The sequence below is a fragment of the Sinohyriopsis cumingii genome, chromosome 4 (genome assembly GCF_028554795.1).
Source record: "Sinohyriopsis cumingii isolate HCF-2022 chromosome 4, ASM2855479v2, whole genome shotgun sequence".
NCBI classification, from domain to species: Eukaryota; Metazoa; Mollusca; class Bivalvia; order Unionida; family Unionidae; genus Sinohyriopsis; species Sinohyriopsis cumingii.
The window spans coordinates 28,455,343-28,467,938 of record NC_142964.1 but is presented as its reverse complement, the minus strand read 5'-3'; positions in this window follow the sequence as shown (position 1 = coordinate 28,467,938).

Here is a 12,596-nt window from a genome sequence, read left to right as displayed (position 1 = left end):
CCCACATTTCCACCACTTGGTATCCTTGCTGTTCTAACTTCAAGCGTCGCTGACAAGTGTCCTGGTACAGGTCTTCCATGGTCCGTTGTAAAAACTGATTTTTAGTGTCACGGTCAGGGTAGCAGACGGGACATCCGTGAAATAAGCAACCGTTAAACTCATACACGATCTTGGGGTTTTTTAAGTCCCAGCCATCGACCGAATACGTTCCGATGGTCCTTTCGCCTCCTCCGTTGCGGGCATGCTGAATCCATTTGCCTTCCTTGTCGCACAAGTAATGTAACCAGCGTAGGGCTTTGACCGAGTATTGACGCTTGACATAGTTGGTCGTTTGAGGACTGATGACAGCCACGGTCTTTTGAGGCATGAATCGTTGGCGGTACACTAAGGAACACGCTTTGGCAATGGTGCAAGCTTCTTTCAAAGGATCGACCCCTCCGTGTTCCATGAACAGTTCTCGAAATTTTCCACAGCAACGTCGTAAAATGTCCACGTCGGAACGACAATACTTTAACATTTCTTCCTGAAAGTCGAAGGGGTCAGAGGCATGAGCCTGGTACCAAGCGTAGAAATCTTCTCGTTGTTCGGTACGCATGTTGTCGGGGTCGTAATAGTGAGCCTCAGGCAAATGGGGTAGAACGGCATGTTGATTGGCTTCCGTATTGAAAAAGTGTGGAAAGTACCCTTTAGCCATTTCTGTCATTCCAAACGTTTTAGGCATTCGACTCAAAGGCATGGCCAAGTAACTCATCGAATCTTTAAACTGCACTTGTCCCACTTGCATGAAAATGATTTTGGCTCCGTTCAAAGTGACTTTAGGACGTTCGGTGCCATGTTCCGTATAGTACCTCAAAAGAAACTGTCCATCGTATCCGGAGAAATTGTGAGCCATCACTGTGGCATGACGATGACAATCTCGGTAACGTTCGATGTCCTCTTTGCTCCATGTCTTGTCGATGGGGTCTAAGACCCATTTGGCAAAATCGTCTAGCGTCTTTGGTCCTCGAAAGATTTTTTCACGCCCTCCAGGAATTTTGCTGCAGTGAGGGCAATAACTGAAGATAGGTTCTTGAATACACTTCTCGCACGCTCGATGAGCCACGCAGAAATTAGGAATGTGAATGCCAGTCTCTTGCATGCATTCGAAATCGAAAAAGATGAAATTGCCTTTCTTCTTGTGACCGTCCTCTTTCTCTGGTGGGGGTTGGTATTTTTGCACGTAACATTGGTGTTCCAAGTCCACGATGTGGTGACAAATGTGACATTTTTTCTTTCCTGAACATACGTGTGCCTTGACACTATTGGTACGTATGCCTTGTCCACACGCGGGGCACAATCTCAGCAGTTGACAAGCGCATTTCTTCTGTGAACCTTGCGTCTTCAAATGTTGTTGGTAACAGGTAGGGCTGACAAACGTGCGCAGACAAGTTGAACAAGGCACTGGTTCTTCGCTCAGACAGGGTTGAGAGGCCAAACATCCTGAGCATTTCCATCCACAATGTTTGTGTTGCTCTCGATTATTATAACCATAGTCACATTTCTCACAATAATAAACATATCCCAGGAATCCAGTGATACTGGTAATGGTATCGAAATGTTCATCGTGATGATAAAGGTGAATGTATTTTCCGTCCTTAAAATGTTGGCCTCGAAACAACAGAGGCCCGCGCATTTCTTGAGGGTGCACTTTCAAGGTGTAGCGTGGAGCTAGGGCATCTTGCAATTTTTGCATCTCAGGAATGCCACAGGGTGTGTCTTTGGACAGTCCGGCTTGTTGTAACAGGAGTTCTGCTTCATTTCGTTGTTTGGCTCGGTCGGATTGTTGAATAGTTTTCCAGGTTCTTTTCCATTCTACCGTGTCGTTCTTGTTGGCATAGGTTCGTCCCACCACGATGGCACGGGCTAAACACATCTGGTCATGAGGGTTCTTAATTCGGACGAGACTTGTTTTGGTGTTGCGAAGGTCGTCCACCAATAAGACCTTTCTGCGTCCTGTCCCTTGAGGAAGAGAGACGTGAGCCATTTTCAGTGTGGCTTTACCATCGGTGATGTCAAACTTGTCATTGGATTGTTGCACCTGTTGTATCTTGTCCATGACTTTGGAAGGGGTCAGTTCTGCGGGTCTGCTAAACTCGATCCAAACAGGGGATTTCAAGCTGTCGTGTTGTATGGATAGTGTCAAGCGATCGTCTTCTTTGGGTTGACATTGTCGCTTGAGTGTGGTGAGCAAAGAATCCCACATCTCGGTGATGAACCCTTCTGCTTTCTCCAACGGTACGTCGGACTTGAAATCTTTAAACTTCACCGTGTAGGTGTAAGCCGTGGTTCTAAATTTTCTAGAGGAGCGCTTTTCCGTCTCTCGAATGTGATAGTACTTTTCAGGGTTGACTGGTGAACTTTGGTTTGGAGTAGACTCTCTCTGTCTGGTCGCAGACGTGGAAGGTGTTGGTTCAGGTTCGCTCATGTCTTCTATTTGAGCGAACACTTCTTTTCGTGTGTGAGGCGATACCTCACTTCGCTGCCTCTTACGTTCTTCTTCTCTCTCACTGAAATCGTGCGATCGTTTCATCTCGATTGCTGATTCAGAAATGATTTAACCAAGTTCATTCTTTCCATATATACCCTCTCTACCTCTCGTTGTGACAATGACTTGGTATATTTCACAAGGCAAGTGAAAGCCAAGCATATAGGAACCCAACGACAGCGTTGCGTCTTAAACACCTCATGCATCTTGACGACCCTTCGATTCAAACCCTACCACGAAAGAAAATAGTTGCAAGAAAAATAAAACAGACAGTTGGTGTCTTCAAGAGAGCTAGAGACGGCACTGTGTCGCTGGGACACGTACGTACGTACTCCAGAAAACTACGCTACTCGACAACGTGAGTGTGCTTGTCAAAATGTTTGAATAAGATTAAAAATGTTTGTCAGTTTCAAAACGCGAACCAGTACTGTGGCCGTTTAATATTTGATGTGGCAAGAAGAAATGGTACAATACGCAACAAAGGGTTTGTACGTTTACACTCCAATCTGTCTGTACTGCAATGGTAACAGCGCTCTTGCGTTGGCATTATTTTGCCACACTACCTTTTAAATAAAACAATGCATCACTCATCATAAACGATTTCATTGGCTATACTTATTTTCTTACCGCTTTCGCTTCAAACTGACTTCAGTACCTTTTCGCACAGCGACAAGATCGGACGTGTTTTTTTATTCTGCGTCTGGTCGCTACACTACTTGCCCTGAATTTACAACCAAACAATGTGTTACACATTGTAATTGACTTCATTGGCTAACCGATATTTTACACTTCTGTCTCTGTTGATGTGAGTGTGCTTGTCAAAATGTTTGAGTAAGATTAAAAATGTTTGTTAGTTTCAAAACGCGAACCAGTACTGTGGCCGTTTAATATTTGATGTGGCAAGAAGAAATGGTACAATACGCAACAAAGGGTTTGTATGTTTACACTCCAATCTGTCTGTACTGCAATGGTAACAGCGCTCTTGCGTTGGGATTATTTTGCCACACTACCTTAAAAAAAAAACCCAATGCATCACTCATCATAAACGATTTCATTGGCTATACTTATTTTCTTACCGCTTTCGCTTCGTATTGACTTCAGTACCTTTTTGCACAGCGACAAGATCGGACGTGTTTTTTTTATTCTGCGGCTGGTCGCTACACTACTGTCAACAAGCCCTGAATTTACAACCAAACAATGTGTTACACATTGTAAGTGACTTCATTGGCTAACCGATATTTTACAATTCTGTCTCTATTGATGTGAGTGTGCTTGTCGAAATGTTTGAGTAAGATTAAAAATGTTTGTCAGTTTCAAAACGCGAACCAGTACTGTGGCCGTTTAATATTTGACGTGGCAAGAAGAAATGGTACAATACGCAACAAAGGGTTTGTACGTTTACACTCCAATCTGTCTGCACTGCAATGGTAATAGCACACTTGCGTTGGTATTATTTTGCCACACTACCTTTAATAAAACCCCAATGCATCACTCATCATAAACGATTTCATTGGCTATACTTATTTTCTTACCGCTTTCGCTTCGAATTGACTTCAGTACCTTTTCGCACAGCGACAAGATCGGACGTGTTTTTTTATTCTGCGGCTGGTCGCTACTCTACTTGCCCTGAATTTACAATCAAACAATGTGTTACACATTGTAAGTGACTTCATTGGTCAGTCGATATTTTCCACCGCCTTAGCTTCAAATTGGTTTCACTTGTTATTCGCACCGTGAGATGATCAGACACGTTTTTCTGTACCTGACCATTAGTCACTTCACAAACAATAAAACTAAAACACAAATGATCACGCCATGAGCGGCTCATGGAAATTATGTTAGTCATGTTACGAAATATAGCACGACTTGTTTGGATGTACTTTTCTGTGGTCACTCTTTAATTACATGCGTCTTCAGTTCACTCTTGTGATATTTTTTGCAAAGGGTGTATTTTTTCTATTTTCGTAACATGACTAACATAATTTCCATGAGCCGCTCATGGCGTGATCATTTGTGTTTTAGTTTTATTGTTTGTGAAGTGACTAATGGTCAGGTACAGAAAAACGTGTCTGATCATCTCACGGTGCGAATAACAAGTGAAACCAATTTGAAGCTAAGGCGGTGGAAAATATCGACTGACCAATGAAGTCACTTACAATGTGTAACACATTGTTTGATTGTAAATTCAGGGCAAGTAGAGTAGCGACCAGCCGCAGAATAAAAAAACACGTCCGATCTTGTCGCTGTGCGAAAAGGTACTGAAGTCAATTCGAAGCGAAAGCGGTAAGAAAATAAGTATAGCCAATGAAATCGTTTATGATGAGTGATGCATTGGGGTTTTATTAAAGGTAGTGTGGCAAAATAATACCAACGCAAGTGTGCTATTACCATTGCAGTGCAGACAGATTGGAGTGTAAACGTACAAACCCTTTGTTGCGTATTGTACCATTTCTTCTTGCCACGTCAAATATTAAACGGCCACAGTACTGGTTCGCGTTTTGAAACTGACAAACATTTTTAATCTTACTCAAACATTTCGACAAGCACACTCACATCAATAGAGACAGAATTGTAAAATATCGGTTAGCCAATGAAGTCACTTACAATGTGTAACACATTGTTTGGTTGTAAATTCAGGGCTTGTTGACAGTAGTGTAGCGACCAGCCGCAGAATAAAAAAAACACGTCCGATCTTGTCGCTGTGCAAAAAGGTACTGAAGTCAATACGAAGCGAAGCGGTAAGAAAATAAGTATAGCCAATGAAATCGTTTATGATGAGTGATGCATTGGGTTTTTTTTTTAAGGTAGTGTGGCAAAATAATCCCAACGCAAGAGCGCTGTTACCATTGCAGTACAGACAGATTGGAGTGTAAACATACAAACCCTTTGTTGCGTATTGTACCATTTCTTCTTGCCACATCAAATATTAAACGGCCACAGTACTGGTTCGCGTTTTGAAACTAACAAACATTTTTAATCTTACTCAAACATTTTGACAAGCACACTCACATCAACAGAGACAGAAGTGTAAAATATCGGTTAGCCAATGAAGTCAATTACAATGTGTAACACATTGTTTGGTTGTAAATTCAGGGCAAGTAGTGTAGCGACCAGACGCAGAATAAAAAAACACGTCCGATCTTGTCGCTGTGCGAAAAGGTACTGAAGTCAGTTTGAAGCGAGAGCGGTAAGAAAATAAGTATAGCCAATGAAATCGTTTATGATGAGTGATGCATTGTTTTATTTAAAAGGTAGTGTGGCAAAATAATGCCAACGCAAGAGCGCTGTTACCATTGCAGTACAGACAGATTGGAGTGTAAACGTACAAACCCTTTGTTGCGTATTGTACCATTTCTTCTTGCCACATCAAATATTAAACGGCCACAGTACTGGTTCGCGTTTTGAAACTGACAAACATTTTTAATCTTATTCAAACATTTTGACAAGCACACTCACGTTGTCGAGTAGCGTAGTTTTCTGGAGTACGTACGTACGTGTCCCAGCGACACAGTGCCGTCTCTAGCTCTCTTGAAGACACCAACTGTCTGTTTTATTTTTCTTGCAACTATTTTCTTTCGTGGTAGGGTTTGAATCGAAGGGTCGTCAAGATGCATGAGGTGTTTAAGACGCAACGCTGTCGTTGGGTTCCTATATGCTTGGCTTTCACTTGCCTTGTGAAATATACCAAGTCATTGTCACAACGAGAGGTAGAGAGGGTATATATGGAAAGAATGAACTTGGTTAAATCATTTCTGAATCAGCAATCGAGATGAAACGATCGCACGATTTCAGTGAGAGAGAAGAAGAACGTAAGAGGCAGCGAAGTGAGGTATCGCCTCACACACGAAAAGAAGTGTTCGCTCAAATAGAAGACATGAGCGAACCTGAACCAACACCTTCCACGTCTGCGACCAGACAGAGAGAGTCTACTCCAAACCAAAGTTCACCAGTCAACCCTGAAAAGTACTATCACATTCGAGAGACGGAAAAGCGCTCCTCTAGAAAATTTAGAACCACGGCTTACACCTACACGGTGAAGTTTAAAGATTTCAAGTCCGACGTACCGTTGGAGAAAGCAGAAGGGTTCATCACCGAGATGTGGGATTCTTTGCTCACCACACTCAAGCGACAATGTCAACCCAAAGAAGACGATCGCTTGACACTATCCATACAACACGACAGCTTGAAATCCCCTGTTTGGATCGAGTTTAGCAGACCCGCAGAACTGACCCCTTCCAAAGTCATGGACAAGATACAACAGGTGCAACAATCCAATGACAAGTTTGACATCACCGATGGTAAAGCCACACTGAAAATGGCTCACGTCTCTCTTCCTCAAGGGACAGGACGCAGAAAGGTCTTATTGGTGGACGACCTTCGCAACACCAAAACAAGTCTCGTCCGAATTAAGAACCCTCATGACCAGATGTGTTTAGCCCGTGCCATCGTGGTGGGACGAACCTATGCCAACAAGAACGACACGGTAGAATGGAAAAGAACCTGGAAAACTATTCAACAATCCGACCGAGCCAAACAACGAAATGAAGCAGAACTCCTGTTACAACAAGCCGGACTGTCCAAAGACACACCCTGTGGCATTCCTGAGATGCAAAAATTGCAAGATGCCCTAGCTCCACGCTACACCTTGAAAGTGCACCCTCAAGAAATGCGCGGGCCTCTGTTGTTTCGAGGCCAACATTTTAAGGACGGAAAATACATTCACCTTTATCATCACGATGAACATTTCGATACCATTACCAGTATCACTGGATTCCTGGGATATGTTTATTATTGTGAGAAATGTGACTATGGTTATAATAATCGAGAGCAACACAAACATTGTGGATGGAAATGCTCAGGATGTTTGGCCTCTCAACCCTGTCTGAGCGAAGAACCAGTGCCTTGTTCAACTTGTCTGCGCACGTTTGTCAGCCCTACCTGTTACCAACAACATTTGAAGACGCAAGGTTCACAGAAGAAATGCGCTTGTCAACTGCTGAGATTGTGCCCCGCGTGTGGACAAGGCATACGTACCAATAGTGTCAAGGCACACGTATGTTCAGGAAAGAAAAAATGTCACATTTGTCACCACATCGTGGACTTGGAACACCAATGTTACGTGCAAAAATACCAACCCCCACCAGAGAAAGAGGACGGTCACAAGAAGAAAGGCAATTTCATCTTTTTCGATTTCGAATGCATGCAAGAGACTGGCATTCACATTCCTAATTTCTGCGTGGCTCATCGAGCGTGCGAGAAGTGTATTCAAGAACCTATCTTCAGTTATTGCCCTCACTGCAGCAAAATTCCTGGAGGGCGTGAAAAAATCTTTCGAGGACCAAAGACGCTAGACGATTTTGCCAAATGGGTCTTAGACCCCATCGACAAGACATGGAGCAAAGAGGACATCGAACGTTACCGAGATTGTCATCGTCATGCCACAGTGATGGCTCACAATTTCTCCGGATACGATGGACAGTTTCTTTTGAGGTACTATACGGAACATGGCACCGAACGTCCTAAAGTCACTTTGAACGGAGCCAAAATCATTTTCATGCAAGTGGGACAAGTGCAGTTTAAAGATTCGATGAGTTACTTGGCCATGCCTTTGAGTCGAATGCCTAAAACGTTTGGAATGACAGAAATGGCTAAAGGGTACTTTCCACACTTTTTCAATACGGAAGCCAATCAACATGCCGTTCTACCCCATTTGCCTGAGGCTCACTATTACGACCCCGACAACATGCGTACCGAACAACGAGAAGATTTCTACGCTTGGTACCAGGCTCATGCCTCTGACCCCTTCGACTTTCAGGAAGAAATGTTAAAGTATTGTCGTTCCGACGTGGACATTTTACGACGTTGCTGTGGAAAATTTCGAGAACTGTTCATGGAACACGGAGGGGTCGATCCTTTGAAAGAAGCTTGCACCATTGCCAAAGCGTGTTCCTTAGTGTACCGCCAACGATTCATGCCTCAAAAGACCGTGGCTGTCATCAGTCCTCAAACGACCAACTATGTCAAGCGTCAATACTCGGTCAAAGCCCTACGCTGGTTACATTACTTGTGCGACAAGGAAGGCAAATGGATTCAGCATGCCCGCAACGGAGGAGGCGAAAGGACCATCGGAACGTATTCGGTCGATGGCTGGGACTTAAAAAACCCCAAGATCGTGTATGAGTTTAACGGTTGCTTATTTCACGGATGTCCCGTCTGCTACCCTGACCGTGACACTAAAAATCAGTTTTTACAACGGACCATGGAAGACCTGTACCAGGACACTTGTCAGCGACGCTTGAAGTTAGAACAGCAAGGATACCAAGTGGTGGAAATGTGGGAACACGAATACGATCACCGTTTGAAAATCGATCCCGAGTTTAAACGTGTCGTGGAAAGTTACAAGCTGATGGACCCCCTGAACCCGAGGGATAGTTTGTACGGAGGAAGGACCAATGCCACCTGTTTGCTGTACCAAGCCGACGAAGAGAAAGGAGAAGAAATCAAATACTTGGATGTGTGTTCGCTGTATCCCTACGTGTGCAAATATTGTCACTTTCCTACAGGGCACCCGCGATTGCTGACGGAACACATCGACCTGGTCAACATTCGACAATACGAAGGCTTGATCAAGTGCAAAGTTTTACCTCCCACGAACCTATACCATCCCGTCTTACCTCACCATTGTCAAGGCAAACTGATGTTTCCCTTGTGCCGTACTTGTGCCGAAACGTGCAACCAAGATCAGCCTTGTCAGCACACCCAGGAAGAACGGGCCTTGACGGGAACCTGGGTCAGCGTAGAATTGTTCAAAGCTATGGACATGGGATACCAACTGTTAGAAGTGTACGAAATTTGCCACTTTCCCAAGACACAACAATACCGCAAGGGTGACCCTACTCAGAAAGGCATTTTCGCAGACTACGTGGATGCCTTTTTGAAACTGAAGCAAGAAGGCAGCGGCTATCCTTCCTGGTGTCACACTCCGAAGACCAAATAAAATTCAAAGAGAAATACCGGGAACAAGAAGGCATCACTTTAGACCACATCGAGAAAAACGAAGGCAGGCGATCGTTTGCCAAAGTGATGTTAAATTGCTTGTGGGGTAAAATGGCACAACGACCGTGTTTACCCAAGACGGAATATTTGACAGAACCTTCCCGCTACTTCCAGATGATTCACGACAAAACCAAATACATGAAACACGTGGACGTCGTTCGAGAGAATTTAATCTTGGTCAATTACGAAGAAGATCTGGACTTTGTACAAGACGACCCTTTTGGAAATGTCATCATTGCGGCTTACGTGACAGCTCATGCTCGCTTAAAATTGTACGAAGCTTTAGAACTGTTAGGGGATCGCGTCCTGTACTTTGACACGGACAGTTGCATCTACATCGATCGACCGGGTCAGCAACACCCTAACATCGAAGGAGACCGTTTAGGAGCCTGGACAGACGAACATCCTGACGACAAGATTCTAAGTTTCGCGAGTGGCGGTCCTAAAAATTACGGCTACGAATACCGGGACCCACAAGGAGAAGTGCACACAGAGTGTAAAGTGAAAGGATTGACTCTGAATTATCGTACCAGTCGTGTGGTCAACTTTGGCGTATTGAAAGAAGCATTGCAGTCTGGAGAGGATGCAAACTTTAAAGTGACCACCTACCAGCCGAACAAGATTGTACGTTTACCCACTCACCACATCGTCAGTCGACCCTTGGAAAAAGTCTATCAAATCGTGTACCAGAAGCGAGTGCGACTTCCCAACCACTTTACTTTGCCGTACGGTCACATCAATATTGGTCAGCATATAAAAAAGGACAACGTCCAAGACCAACAGTTCATTGTCACTACTAAGACCAATTGAGAAAAAATGAATCCCTTCAAACAGCAAGTATAGAGCGTAAGACTCAAGTCCAACGAGAAACTCGGGTGTGATTCTTTGCCTCACTATCACATCACCAATGCAGTAACACATCTTAGTTATTTATGTACTAACGCCATGACAAACTACGTGCAGCTAGTGAAACTTCCAGACCACAAAACTTTACCTTATGGACATACTGATATCACCCAGTATAAAAAGGGACGACTTCCAAGAACGACACTTCATTGCGAGGACAAGCAACGAGAAAGATGAATCACTCTACGCAGATGAAAAAAGAGAAGGAACAAACATCACTGACCTCTTTCACTACCATACCGTCACAGCAAAGTGCGTCCAAGAAGGGAAAGGATTCAGTAGACCTACAGGAGTATTTTAGCATCCAAATGACTCAGACAGTGACCTCAAGAAAATTTAGAACGACAACTTACACCTACACGGTGAAATTTAGAGACTTCGCGTCTGACATTTCAGCCGAGGAAGTAGCAGGTTTCATTGCGGACCTACTTGACTCACTGTTAGAGGAACTCAAATGTCATTGCCAAGTCAAAGATCGAGGTCGTTTGAGCCTATCTATGTATCGCGACAGTTTGAACTCACCTGTATGTCTCGGATTTAGCACACCTGCAGAAATAACTTCGTCCAAACTTTTTAGGGCTATTGAAGACGTGCAGTCGATGAGAGGAAAATTTGACATCAACGAAGGAAAAGTAACCATTCATATGGTATACATTGTACCTCCATGGGAAGAAGACGATGACTGCACTTGATCTGCTTACTGATAAGTGTACCTAGCACGATGGATATAACAGCCGATTTATGAATGAAACGGATTAAGTGATGGGAAATATCTACGCTGGGACACAAGTGCTAGCTGACCAGATTTTTAACAACGTGTGAGACGAATAGAGAGAGAGAAACATGAACTTTGTCCTATTTGATTGCATGTTACTTGTTTTGTGTTAGCTTTTTCTTATAAATGAACATTAAATGTAAACAGGTTTACTAGAGCCAAGAACTAAATAACTAGTAAATAGGTTTGTTTGATGTAGAAATGTTTATGTATTAAATGGATAGTGCTTAGACCAAAGCACAGGCCAGAGAGCCCATGTATATACTTGAATAAATGTTTTGAACCCATACAATAGACTTTTCTTTTTTGAGCCATTATTCTCTCTGTGAGGTTTGTTTTAGAACATTTCTGTCGTCTTTTCTGTGTGTTTAAATGTGTATTTGTATGTTTGTCCCTATCTACCCTTTGTCCTTACAAATACATTAAAATCCCTATAAAATGTTTTGACCCTATAAACCTCATGACGTCACCCAAAGTTCAATTCCCATTGACATCCAGGTGACATTCCCATGTTCAATTTCCATTTACGACAAAGTGCAAACCCCATATTTTAACGTTAAAGTCCCATTGACGTTAAAGTACCGGTCCTGTTCAATTTCCATGTTCAATTCCCCTTGACGCTCTACAGTTCCATCCATGTTAAAATTTCCCATGTTAAATTCCCCTTGACGCCAGAGTGAATCGACTGTTTTTGCATGGTAAGTCCACTTGACGCTAGGGTGACCCCATATACTACTTACTTTCTTCTGTTGGGCTGTTTTGACCCATGATTCCTTTAAACCTTGGTACCGTTTCCACGAATTAACACATGATCCTTTCTAGCATCCTCATCACACACTGAAATCCACTTTTTTTAATGGAAAAAGATTCAGTATATGTCTGGCGACTCTGATGCGGCTCACTGTATTATCTTATGGTATAATGCTATGTCTGCGGCGTGCTACGTTGTAACGTCGTCAGCCATATCCTCCTCCATCAATGCAAAGCACTCCTGACCTTGCCCCGTACCTATCTGGCGAAACATTCTCGTTTTGCGCTAAAGCTACTTTAAAGAAAAGATAATATCAATTACAATCTAACTAGAGTATGATCAAGTTATCAAAACGTACGGTTTTATCCAGGTGGCATTTTAACATCGGATATACAACACAGTAGCTATGGTAGAGGCATTCCAAAGGACAAGGGAGGAAACCCACTATGAGGAATATGGACTAGGCAACGTGCAATAACTAGTTACCTCCGAAACTGTGGAGTTTGTCTAAGGAAGTGCTTGAATCATTGTCTTAAGCCACGGGCGACAATCCGCGACGCTCCTTTATCACCTTTGGCTGCCAG